Source organism: Syngnathus leptorhynchus, chromosome 3 (genome assembly GCF_054491065.1).
Source record: "Syngnathus leptorhynchus isolate UIUO chromosome 3, UIUO_Slep, whole genome shotgun sequence".
Lineage (NCBI taxonomy): Eukaryota > Metazoa > Chordata > Actinopteri > Syngnathiformes > Syngnathidae > Syngnathus > Syngnathus leptorhynchus.
The window spans coordinates 16384556-16397970 of record NC_141197.1 but is presented as its reverse complement, the minus strand read 5'-3'; positions in this window follow the sequence as shown (position 1 = coordinate 16397970).

The following is a 13415-nucleotide window of genomic DNA, read 5'->3' as shown; positions in this document are numbered from 1 at the left end:
ACAGCCTCTAACCATTTCTTTTTAACCAAAATTATGCTATATATTGGTTTCTAGATATCTTTTTAGTCGACTTTAGCCTGTCACACTCTCTCCCTGTTGTCAGTGGAAGCAGTGAAATGCAGCGAAAGGTCATTTACGCTGCTCGGACTGTGTAACTACTGAAAGAAGTGCAAATGGTTCTCCGGGGACGCTGCAAGTTTGGATTGCCGTGTTTTCTCTAAAAACACGCACAGCGGCTCGCTTGCAGACACTCGGCGAGTTCAGACCGCTGGCGGGAGCCAGTAGAGCTAAGATCACTCCCTTATGAAAATATAGTTTCTTCCCCTGCAGGAGTCCTAGTCTAACGTTCACGGTAATATATTTTTTTTAAAGAAGTCTATGTAACATTACTTGTGGAACTGGTGAAGAAGTCAAAAGATGCTTTAGAAATGCACAGGAATACGCCCAAATATGTTTTTCCATGACTGTTTGCCATGAAAAAAAAAATCAGCTATACGGTTTTTGTATGTACCTCAGCTCGCTGGTAGGTAAACAAACCTCTCACACAGTAAAAAGCAAACAATCATAAATCTCAGCGCCAAAGAGGCTTTCATTTCTCTATTTAGTGTTAAACTCCTGTTATCTTGTTTGTTGGGTTATGTTTGTCCGTTTTGCTGCCGTTGACCTTAGCGAGGATGCCGTCATGGGCATCAGCATAATCTTCTGTGTCATTTTAATGCCCTTTCATAATCCCTACACCGCACACACATCTCCTTTTTAATCTCAATCGCTCCTTCTGTTTTTCTTCCCCTAGATGTTGGGCATCTGCTTTTGCAACCAGGGAAACATAACATAATAAGTAAAATTGTCTAGCGCCAAATGTTGGTCAGACCATTTTATAGTAGTATGATTTCACTGTTAAGGTTCAACCTCGGTCAAAAGTCCATTTTAATAGTGGTAATTTAAGAGTTGCTATCAATTCTATATTTATTAAAAACATTTTAAAAAATGGTGGCGTTTAAGAGGGCTGGGACGAATTAACGGCATTGCAATTCATTTCAATGGGAACTACTGACTTGATAAACTGAGACAAGTTTGGTCACTCACTGAGTGAATCAAACGTGTAAATCTGGGTACTACTATAAATAATAAAGTTATCTTGAGGACAAGAGAGGGGAAAAACTGCGTCACAATGTCTTTACTCATTGTCATAGTTATGATAAGTGAGAATCTGCTGAGAACGCCATTTGGCAAGCAGACGGCAAAAGCCTCACAATTGTCTCCAATTTATGTCTCCAATTTCCTGATCCCGTGCCAACACCACCAGTGCACATTTGATGGCCGCAGAGCTGCGTTTTCTTCCACTCCCCTGAAACGACTCGGCGGTGGCACCTATAACGAACTGCCTGGACTACCCGCTACTCCCGCTGTATTAGCTTCATTGGCATCACCGCAGGCAGAAGAAAAGCTTACACCTAACAGTATGGTTGTCGACAGCACTTTTTTTCCGCACTGTTTTGGGCTTCTTGCTCTCATCGGTGCTCCGGAGTCCCTAATGGAGTCTCCACACCTGCTTGATGGCTGTATTGACTCTGCTTACTGTTACTGCAGCAAACATGCCAAGGAAATATGAAATCAGCAGAAACATGTTGACGGAACGTAATCATACATTCTGCCGAGGGAAACAAATACATTTGAATGTAACATATTCAAATATATTTGAAATGTACGCAGAAATAAGGAATTTCATTCGGTAAAACTTGTTAAGACAGCATCCTGGTTGTCTGGTTGTGCTGCACTTTGACACTATCGTCGTCAAAGCTACTTGTGTTCATGGAAACGCACTGAGTGATGACCTCACGACGACTCAAATCACAAGCAGCCCGTGTCGAACACAAACAAACGTAATTTACGACACGCGGCCGAGCTTCCCTGTCAGTAAATCAAACGGGCCCTCCTTTTAAATTTTATGCATGGCGGCTGCCGTGTGTCTGTGGAAACAAAATGGCTTTGTTTATGGCAAACAAACAAAATAAATGGGCCAGCCTAAGCGCCATCAAGACGTAGGCTGCAACTAGTAGACGAGCTAAAAACGCTTGTTTGCGGCTCTAGCGTGCCAGCGCTTGACGTGATTTTGACACAGAGGCGGCGGCCACAGGGCAGTCCTGACTTGCTCTACATTCTGCAGCAGCGAAGGTAAACAATGAGCAGGAGGAGGAGGAAGAGGAGAGGGGGCATACAAAGACCACACATTCTCCACTTTCCTCCATTTATAAAGGCTCATAAAAACAAAAGCCTCCATTATATCTCCTGGAGCCCGGAGCTACAGCAAAAGATGGCGCATCATGATTATTTTTATTGGCCCATCTTATTCCGGCTATGACTGATGCCTGTAAATGTTCCCTTTCACACTTTCATGTGCGCTGAATGATACTTAAGCCCTCGCTGACCTGTTCCGAAGGAATCTGGACCCTTTATCTCCCTGATGCTAATAAATGAGACTTCAAAAAGGCCCACCGTGCTCGCATTATCTAAATATAATAAGTGACACATTGCTTTGGTTATCAGTCATCATCATCAGGATACACAAGCAAGAGCAATGACTTCCCTCTGCTGGTCCGAAGGAAAACTACATTCAAGTCAATCCACGGTTGTTGAAAAAATAAAAAATAAATAAATAAAAGAGATGGAATTTTCATTTGTGTTTCTTTGAGATTATCAATTAAATAAATTGCCATCAAATAGTGGTTACTATTTTGTCCTGCAGTATCTATAAATGTACTTACTGTATATTATTTACCAATACACATGATAAGATGTGTAATGGTAAAACTACTCCATGGAGGAGTTTTTTCAGATATAGGGTTAAGAATTTTTTAAATATACAATGTCATAGATTTTCAAAACTAAGCAAAAATATTGCGTTGGAATGTCAGTCTGTCAGTCAGTCAGTTCTGACAATATACTACTGTGCATCCAGTTTTAGAATTGAATGATGGACCGGTTCACGTGTTCCTTTTAGGGCCTCATTTGGGCCCCCTTGCCATCAGTTTACAACCCCTGCTTTAACTCATGGTCATAGCTTGCGGTTTGCCGTTGGGGCTTTGCAACAATAAAAGAATGCTGCCAAAGACATTTTAGCGCTCGTGTTAGCACTTCAGCTCACTTAGCCTCATCGCACTCGTCATTTTCTGCATCTGCTCTGGATTTTCTGTGGGGTTTCTATATTGGGCCCTTCGCACCGGATGCCAGCGGAGCGCATATTAAATTTGTTACTAATTTTGAACTTGGCATCGGTGCTTGTTGAACTCCCGCCGCTACTGCTGCCACCGACCACAATACAAACAAAGCATGTGGAAGAGCGGCTTTCAGTGTACGGTGCACTGTAAATGTTTAGACTTTTTCAAAATAACTCTGTGTAATAGAATTAGTGGCCAAGAGGCGCCCCACTGCATGTTTTTGAGGTTTGGGAAACATATAGTGCAGCCTTATACAGCTTTTTCCAAAAACAAATCACATCATGAAAGGACGGACGGATGGATCAATCGATCGATGGATACTTAACTTTTATTTCCAAGGTTACTCTCATGCAACTTTATTCACTTTTCCAATGCTTTAAAAAAATAAAAACAGATTCAACACATAGTCTAGCCATGCCCTTGCCTTTTGAGGTGTAAAATAATCATAAAACAACATCCTGTTCTCATGGACACCTTTCATTTCCCACCTAGATCATCCACATAGATTTTGTGGTGTTTGTGAACAGTGTGAAATCACTGCTATTAGCGTCCAACACAGACGCATGTGGATTTTAATCTGCAGCCTCTGATGACAGGCACACACACACACAAAATCGCACGAACACACAATTCAGAGGTGAATGGAAGTGAATGTTGTTGAACGTGTCACCCATGGAACTGCAGTGACCTCTAGAGACAGCTCCCTCCACATACAGTGAGGAGGCCTGCTGAAGCGTTGTTACACCCAGAAGGTGAGGTGTTCGAGTCCGTTCATGTCACCCAGGGCAAACTTACAGTAAGCCGACTGGATACTTCATTCTTGTCTCCTCAAGTGGCATTTATGTATGAAAAACAAACAACGACATATCCCTATCCAAAGTTAAGGTCAAATTTAATCCATGTTGACATTTGACAGCAATTAAAAATGCCCCAAATGTTTTGTTTTCATCTTGAGATGTGATGACTTTTTGTAAATTAAACCCACAACACACTAAAGTTAAATGTCATGATTACATGTCAGGTTAAATTTGACCCAGTGTTACAAAAAAATAATTTTATGGAAGCTCTTTTTTTTTTTTTTGCAGATCACAGAACGTATGGTTCACTTGACACAACCGTCACGTTTACCGTTTTGTTATTATTTCTATTGACATGGTTTTATCTACCTTCCCAAACTCTAAATCACGCACCACAGCGAGCCGTCCTGAAATGAACTACTTGAATTAGAAAATTGTTGTTAAGTAGGTAAATATTTATTCATGCAAGGGGTCAAGTAGGCGATCCTGCCAAAAAGGTGAGGATGTGCTAACCCCCCCGCCCCTTTCCCCCTTTAGCCTATAGCGTACAGTAGCGGGGTCGATGCACAGATGCCCTGAGTGGTGCCATACGGCTGATGGTTCATTAGAGCTGCGAGGGAAGACATGAATCAAAGTGGGAGAGGAGAGGAAACAATCAATCTGCCTAATGGGAATTCCCTCCGAGGAGCACGGGCCAGTCCCCCTCCCTCGCATCACGCAGCTGCAGACGCTTTTATACGTGACCCACCACCCCCACTTGGCATCCCCAAAAAGACACCAAAGAATCCCCCATAAGATGCTATTAGCACAGTGGGTGGGGTGCTCCCGTCGGGTGATGTGGTCTCCCGATGTGACACCCCTCGCACATATGTCCTCATCCTTCACGATGTGGGCCGCGGTAAAGGAAGTGATGGGATTTACGGCGTGGATGGCAAGCATATGTTCGTGTTTACAGTGCGCAAGGTCAAGGGCGGGACATCATTGTAATGCTTTTGGGTGGAATGTTATTGAGGACTACTAATTTAGTAGTCGCTGCCTTGAAATCGGAGCTACGCTAACCAGAGGCTAATCTTTGAACCGTGCTTGAAGGATAATGTTCCAGGCAAAGGAGAGCAAAGTCTTGTTAGCGTCTATGAATCAGGCCACCCGCTGACATTATTTGAAAATTGCTTAGTTGCATAGAACTCCCTTTAGTGCTGAACGGACTTTCATAAAATTGATTTTCCGAGTACAGCCTTTTAGCAGCTATAAGCTTGAAATATGAACCCTTCATAGCTGAGAGCATTCCGTTTTTTTTTTTTTTGTGGCTCGGTGACTAATGATCCCGAGGAAAGGGGAGTGCGTTTGAAATTCTCCTCGGCGAGCCATTTCCATAATTAAACACCGCTAATTATAGAGCTTCGGTTGACTTTAAACAAACACTGGCTGCTTTTCACGCCTTCAATTAGGAGATCTATGCAAATGGTGTGACATTGGTGCAGATGTCAACCGTCACCGTTTTTTCCAGGAGACGGAAATCGGTACAATTTCTGATATGACAGACGTTAAATTTTCCAATGTCTACGTTTGTCTCTCAATGTTTTCTTTCACCATAACGACGATTCTCCATGTTACTGTGAATCGAATCAAAAGCCCACTTTGCACGAATGTCAGATAATCTTGTTGATTCGTTTATAGATAAGAATACATTTGTCAGCATGAGTGCGCTAGTGCATACTGAAAAAGCGCACAATATTTTCATGTTGAATTTGTAAGGAATTTTTCACAATGTATGCAACCATTCAGCAGCGAGACTGCAGTATGTAACGTAAACATTCCAACATTATCGTCAGAATGTAAATCATTTGCGTTTTTATGTTCCTCACAATGAGGCCTTGCAAAAATATCTGAATTTAAATATTTGACCTAATTTATGAAGTTAAGTTAATCAATGGCGCTGTTTATGAAAAAAGCTAAAAACGCTGATTTCTTTATACTGGCATTGTTAGCAAAACAGATAGGCAGAGACACGACCTGCATTTCTGTATTTCTTACAATGAGGAGTCACCGAAATATGATTGAATGTGTATAAATTTATGAATATGTATTCATTCTCCATCCCGTCTGGAAGAAAAAGCCGAGCAACATCCACGCGTTGCGGCAGATAGTCAATTTATCTAGCCTTCAACAGCAAGCCACTAGAAGCCATTATATCAAACAAATTATAGATGAAGATTTGTTATTTGTCCGAGTCTTTTCAAGTCATTTGTTAGAACGGGAGCACGACCAGTAATTCACACATCAACAGCATTTAAATTATTAAAAAGATGGGAAATCATAATTGGCCGTATATTTCACGCCGCCATTCTTCTCTGCCCCGGATACTTGACATTCAGTGTGGGTTTGTAATGTAAATGACATTGGAGGGGGGAAGGGGTGGGTGGGATAAAATCTTAACACTGGAAAGTGATTGACTCGTGAATGGATGCGCGGCGTCTACAGGTGGCGGTCAATTATCATTTGAATAATCGAGTATCGGCGCGCTCCACTGCCGAGTGTGACACATTTTTATCTCCATGCATTTCAATGAAGTCTGAAGACCGGTACATAAAAGGTTATCACCTAGGAAACATATTTGCCCAGCCGCAAGTTAAACAGGCGGATGAGATCGGCATAGATATTCAATTTAACCAGTCAACCCTGACCTATAAATATTTTAACAAAAACCCCAGTGAGGATACCCCCCCTCCTCCTCTTTCACGCAAATCTATTTCGGCAATGAGAGATGTGAGGAAGGACGTACGGATAGAAAGTCAAACCCATTGTAGCTTATCTATTAGGAGGATTGTTTAATGCATCTGCCCCTCGCCCGAGGGATGCGCCTAAGCTTGAAAAAGGGACAGATTTACACTAAAGGGGCCCCCCGAAGTTGAGCTGGACTAATCTATAAGTTGTGAGCTGACAAATCTGGCCTGACACGACGGCGCGTTCGCAAGTAAGGCTCGCGGGATGGGCATTAATCACAGCGAGAGCTCGGGCACACCGGGGACGCCTCAAAGTGAGCTGGAGGTTACACGGGCGAGGATTAATCAATACGGGCCCATCACCAGGGCGCACCGGCAGCACTTAAAGGCCCCCCCGTGGTACGCCAGGCATCACGTGCTCCGCTGAGGCGGGACTGGCTCTCGAGTAGTCACAGAGAAACAGTTCAGAAGTAGTTCATGATGTACCGCAATTTACACATAGATGTTGTATAGTATTTACTTTCTCACTTTTGAAGCAATATAGTGATGTCGATCCATCCATTCATCCATCCATTTTCTGTACCACTTTTCTTAATATATAAGCCGCACTGGACTATAAGCCTCAGGTGTTTCAATGTTTAATTTCCATACAAAAAAGATAATATGCACAAATCATATAATATCATAGAATATCCATAAATAAGCCGCACTGGACTATACTATACTGTTCATAGTTTCTGCAAAAAGTAGCGGTTTATAGTCCGGAAAATATCGTAGTCTGATTGAGCAATAAAGCCAGTGAAATTCGTCATTTTGGAAAAGAACAAATGCTAATGTTCCAGATTAGCAATTTTATCAAGACCAAAACATTACCTTCTATACTTGTTGATCTGATTTGCTCCAACAAGATTATGCGAGACACAAAACCAGCCCAGCCATCTCTGTACTTTTCCGAACAATTTCTATTGTATGCTTCCCGCACGGATTAGCTTCATATCTGAGATCTCAATTCACCGCCATGTTGTGATGACACAGTGGTGAGGCGACAAAGGCCGGTGCCACCCACTCGTCCTTCGGGGATTTGACTCTTCTACCCACTCACCTAGCTACCCACCCTCACGTCCCGACAGCATATCTGTCAACCCCCACGTCCACCCGCCGTCGACGAGGACCGCCATAGCAGAAAGCAGACAGTGTAGCAGGAGGTGAAAACTGCAGCTATTTGTCAATGTGGCGCCCATGTCAAGATGTCATGCCCAGGGACATCACCCCCCGTGAAACTACTCCCACCCATGTATGTGCAGCTGGCATGTTAGCAGACGAGACAGGCCTTATGGTTGCATGCTGTCAAAAGTGCTCCAGTCTGGCAGTAACTGAGCGTTTCCTCTCCCTTGCTCTTTATCCATCCAGTGATCACCGCTTCTTATCCACTCCACTCACCCGTCATGAGCAATTTTTCTCCCCGCAGAATATTTCTAGGGCTGCTTGTTTTTATGGTTCATCCGCTAAATCAGTCTTCTTTATCTGTTTTGCCCTGCAAGAATGGAAATGAGATTTTTTTTTTTATTGCATTTCCTTGAGTTACCATCATTTTTTGCCTCCTTGTTTTTTATCGTCGTAGCATCTTTTGTTATTCTTGGTCTTTTTCAGTAAAATCAATTGGAAATTTCGAGAAGTGAATGTGGTTGGGGTTCTTTGACAGGAAGCTATAATGCTGTTATGTATAATGCTGGAGTATTGATTGATTGAGTATTGATTTTTATATTTATATATTGCAAACTAAGCCCAGGGCAAACTAGTGATGGGAAAACGAAGCTTCAAATTTCTTTCATGAACCAGTTTTTGTATTTTTCGACCCAATGCGACGAGATTATAAAACTGAAATACCAACAAAAGTCAAATCAAGCAACATATGTGATGTTAAAAACAACATTTACAGTACATTATTCATGAGCAGCAAATTCATCGCCCCGGTTTGTCTTTTAGCTGTTTTTTGACTTTTCACAGTAGAAGTGAAAATGTGCAGAGTTTAACATGAGATTATATCAATTTTTTTATTCATAGTGGGTTTCATAACCTTGTACGGCATTTCAGAGTAAAAATCTTACTTGGCCATACAAGATTGGCTTCTCTTTTGTGACAACTTTGACAGCTCTGTAATTGCTTAGGTGCTTTGTCTCTTTTTCGAGGGACGACAAGAGGGTGCCTATCAGTCCCTGTTCTGTCCATTTTTATTTTACAATTTTACCTCTACACCCCTGCCGAGTCCATCTGCTACTTTTGCTCCCCCTTCCAAAAAAAAAAAAGGAAAACAGTAGAATTCCCAAGCCTAATTAACAACTGCACCCTCACAGACGGCCGAGGGGGTGCACCACCTTGCTTGCCTCAAGAGCCCCTTTTATTAAAAAGGTGAATAAATTAGTATACTCAGTTATTCTGAAGTTTCGTATGAAGTGTATTTATTATTTTTGTTGTATTTGTTTTTCATTACAATTTTACATACACACTTATTTTTAATTAACTGTATCAATTATACTTTTATTTGAACTTTAATTTCATTTTATACATTTTCATTTAATGTATAATGTGTCTCACATTATGGAAAAAAATAGCACTTGTCTGACAAGGCATTATCTTTTACGAGTATAGATTTTTATATCGTTCTTTTGCTGGATCTCATTACAAAGTGGATGCGTGCCTAATGAAAAGGCAGCCACAAGCATTGGAGTGGACTGGGAGGGTGTGTTGTGTGTTCTTTAGTGCCACCATGCCGTGCCTCAGCCAGACATCCTGGACAGATCTGCGGCCGGGCCTCACGCCGATCTGCTCCACAAGCTCACATCAAAGTTGTGGTGCTGGCATGTCCGACTCTGCGCTCTCTCAAAGGCATCTGCTGAGCACGTGCATGGTGGTCGGCTGGGAGGCAGCTGAAAGATTCATGGGGCTGGATGTGACATTAGCTAACTGCTTGATTGATGACCCTCATGAGTCACCATTGGAGACCAGCTTAAATGTTGCAGTGTGGTTTGATGGCGCCATAGATAGACTCTGATACAATATGCTTTCAGACCAAGGATAGCCACCCAAGGTAAAAAAAAAAAAAACTCTAAACATATCCATCTGACTCCATCCATCCTTCCATTTTGTCTATTGGGTTTGTCATCATTAGGGTCAGGGAACTGGAACTTATCGTTTAGGATGGGATACGGACACACCACGCACTGGTTGCCAGTCAGTTGCAGGGCATTGTATATATCCACAGCTGTGGACAATTTACAGCCTTCAACATTACTTTGACCTCATTCAAACACTTTTTTGACTGTCTCAGAGTGACATAAATTTTGCAATCATCTGCATAGCAATGGAAAGACACATTATATTTATGTAGGATGGCTCACAGCGATGAAATATACAATGGAAAGCAAACGTAAAGTATGAAGAATTGACCCCTGGGGTACTCCACAAAAGAGGAAAAGATAGCCACTCTGTATAGTTTTCTTCTACTACAGTATATTGATCATTGATCACTGTAGCACAACGTTTAAGAAATAATGTACTCATGCTACCAAACGAGCAATCTCCCTTTGCTGATTGTCTTTTGGTTGTGTTTCCCGACAAGCCAGATTTGAGGAACAGCCTGCATCATTCACTCCTGACATACTTTGCCGGTTGATGGGCGCTCCTGTGGGCCCTCGCAAGGGGGACCATCAAGCCCCTGTCATGAATCGAGGGTTGGTGGGGACGCAGACAGCACAAGCGGTGACCAGGGCGGGTGGTTGGTGTTGGGCATCTGTGACTGGCACTGGCATTAGAGTGCTTTTCATTTCATTTCCCTAAACACAGCGCGATGGGCAGCCATACAAGCCGAGGCACCACAACACATGTTAGGAAATATTTTCTATGTGATCTGAGCTGAGTTGATGCTCTCGTGACACTTTGGACAGCAACAACGTGGAAGCTGCTGAGAATTCTCAAGAGACTTTTGCAAACTCTGTAGACACTAATAATCAACTTGCAGCTACCGAGAAAGCTATTTCATACAAAAGTCAAAATATATGAATGTACGATATATTTCTTCAAATTTCATTACCTCATTTTATTTATTAAAATTTTAGTTTTGCATTTATGCCACTCAAATTCAATCTGATTTGAATTTAAATTGTTTTACATTTTAAATTTTAAAAGTATAGTTGTGTAATATAAAATGTTTGCATCATTAAATTAACACTGTTTAAAATCACTTGATTTATTTCACTTTCAATTTCTGATTGTTATAGAAAAAAAAAACACATCTGTGAAGTGCAATTCTAGTGTCAACACTAGATAGAACAAGAACACGCTAGCTATCATTTCATTCTCTATGAAGCAGTATGTGAACATACAACATAAAAAAAAAAATCCAAAGGATTATCTGGTGGAATACATCGCAGTCTCCAACCATGCATTCTAACTTAAATGTATAGAATACATTTTGTTGTACCTAATGATAAAAAATGCAAGACATTTCTCCCGAGCTAGCTAACATGGCGTGCATACGTGTTAACATGCATTAAAACCCGTAAAACACGCGTCTCCCTTTCTTCCCTTAATGGTCGATCATTAAACATTCATTAAACATTCACTGGTAATGACAAAACCTGCACCAAGTTTAATTGGTAAAAACATCAATAAATGAATGTTTCCAACAATCCAATTGATATTAAAGCCAAAGAGAGACGAAGCTTTGTCTATCCTGGTCCACTATTTGGCCAACTACAACTTTGTCTTACGTTTGTGTTGAACAGGCTTTTTTTATGTCAGTTGTGGTATTTCAAAGACGTATGTCATGGGTTGAATAAACTGAGAGTCTAAAATAATGCGATTGGTACCGATACAAGTCATAAGTTGTCAGAAACCATCACATCCATGAAGGCTAATATATGGAGACAGGCTGCAAAACACACACACACACATACACAAATACACGGACAGTTTGACACAACTCTCCAAACACCGTACCGCACTGAGTCGTGAAACCTTAACCTACGTTCAGAACAAAGTGATGGCGACACAGGACCAGTTAAGAGGGAATCAAAGGGGAGGGGGCTGCGATTTAGCAATTCAAGGGGATCAAATGCTCGTCTCACGAGGACGCCGCGTCGGGTGGAATGAAAGCGAGCTCTGTGGCGGCGCTTAAGTCAGGCGAGACACCCGCTGAGAGGGAGCAGTCAGGCCTGGAGGAGCCTTCACACTGTCAGGGGTCAACCCCCCCAAAGCCCACCTCCCTCCTGCTTTCCCCCACCTTGCAATTTCTCAGCAGGTACAGCAGCCAGGTAACCCAACACGGATGGGAGGGATCACTCGCCGCAGACAGAGCGGCGGAGGAGGCAGGGGCACCTTTTTTGTCATTACCGTGATGGCATAGTTTGATGAATATATTTAATATACAATTTATATATATGTATTTTATGTATTTAATATGACCTACACCAAGTTGAACCTGTTAAAAAAATGACAAAATTAATTTATACATTTAAAGTCTATTCTTTAAAAAAAATGTTTTTTGGGGTATTTTATCTTTTTTTCCATTCAGCAATATTTTTATTATGTTTGCATTTAAATGGGTGGGAAAGAGACACAGGTGAAAAGAAGTATCCCACATTTTACAAGGTTGAGCGGAACAAATCCAATTTATTGCGACATAAATTCAGCCAAATAGGATATTGTTCTTAATTGCAAGCTAAAAGCTTCCCCGCAGAGTACAGCAACAATGGCTTTAATTCCATTTTTTCCCTGCTATCCTCAAAGTAAAACCACACAAGGAAAAATTTGGCATACGGTGATTTTGTGTGCCGGTTTTTGTCTTGACGTGCCAAGACAAATCATATTAATGTGTAACCAAAGAATACGTTTGGCCTCAAAGCGACTGACTGGTGCCAGTAAACTTCATTAAAGAGAAAATGCTTTTAAGGGACCTCTTCTTAATGAGTGGTAATTATAAATAAGCTCCTTCGTGAAAGCCCCCCCATCATGGGTGGGCTTGCCAGCCTGAAAGAAGGGTCGGCTCCGATGACAACTTTGTCGCTATAGCTTGCAAAATGGACAAAGGGCCATTTGTCAACATGCTTAAGCAATAAAAAGCTAGAACTGTGGTGCTGATGAACGGGGAAAAAAGTGACTGGATCAAATTTAAAAAGTATCAAAAAGGGGAGCGCTTGAACTCCTGTGAACACGTAAGACGAGATGATTACAACTACAATACTATTTAATGATAGCAAATACCAAAACGGCATCGAAGCAGGACACGGCGTTGAGCTTTGACAGTTTAACGTTTATTACTGGCGGAACAATAAATTCACTGCTGCTTCGACAATTTTTGCTTTATCGTGTTCAAGTTGCTGAGCGAGATAACAAACATATGGAAACATAACCAACTCAAGAGGTTGCAAGTTGTCTTTAGTACACAAACAGGAAGTCATCTGAGACTGACAGTGACAGGAAGTTGATCCCTTCACCTCTCAAAAGGCGTTGCCGCCTCCTGACATCTTCCCTTCATTGAAGTGAGATGCCAAAGCAAGCACATTTAAAGACCACAGTGACACGTGAGCGCCCCAAAAGATGCTAAGTAGCACGCGCCTAAACGCAAATGATTCTTTGAGGTTCATCTCGCCTCGGAAGAGATGCTAAAACGACGCTAC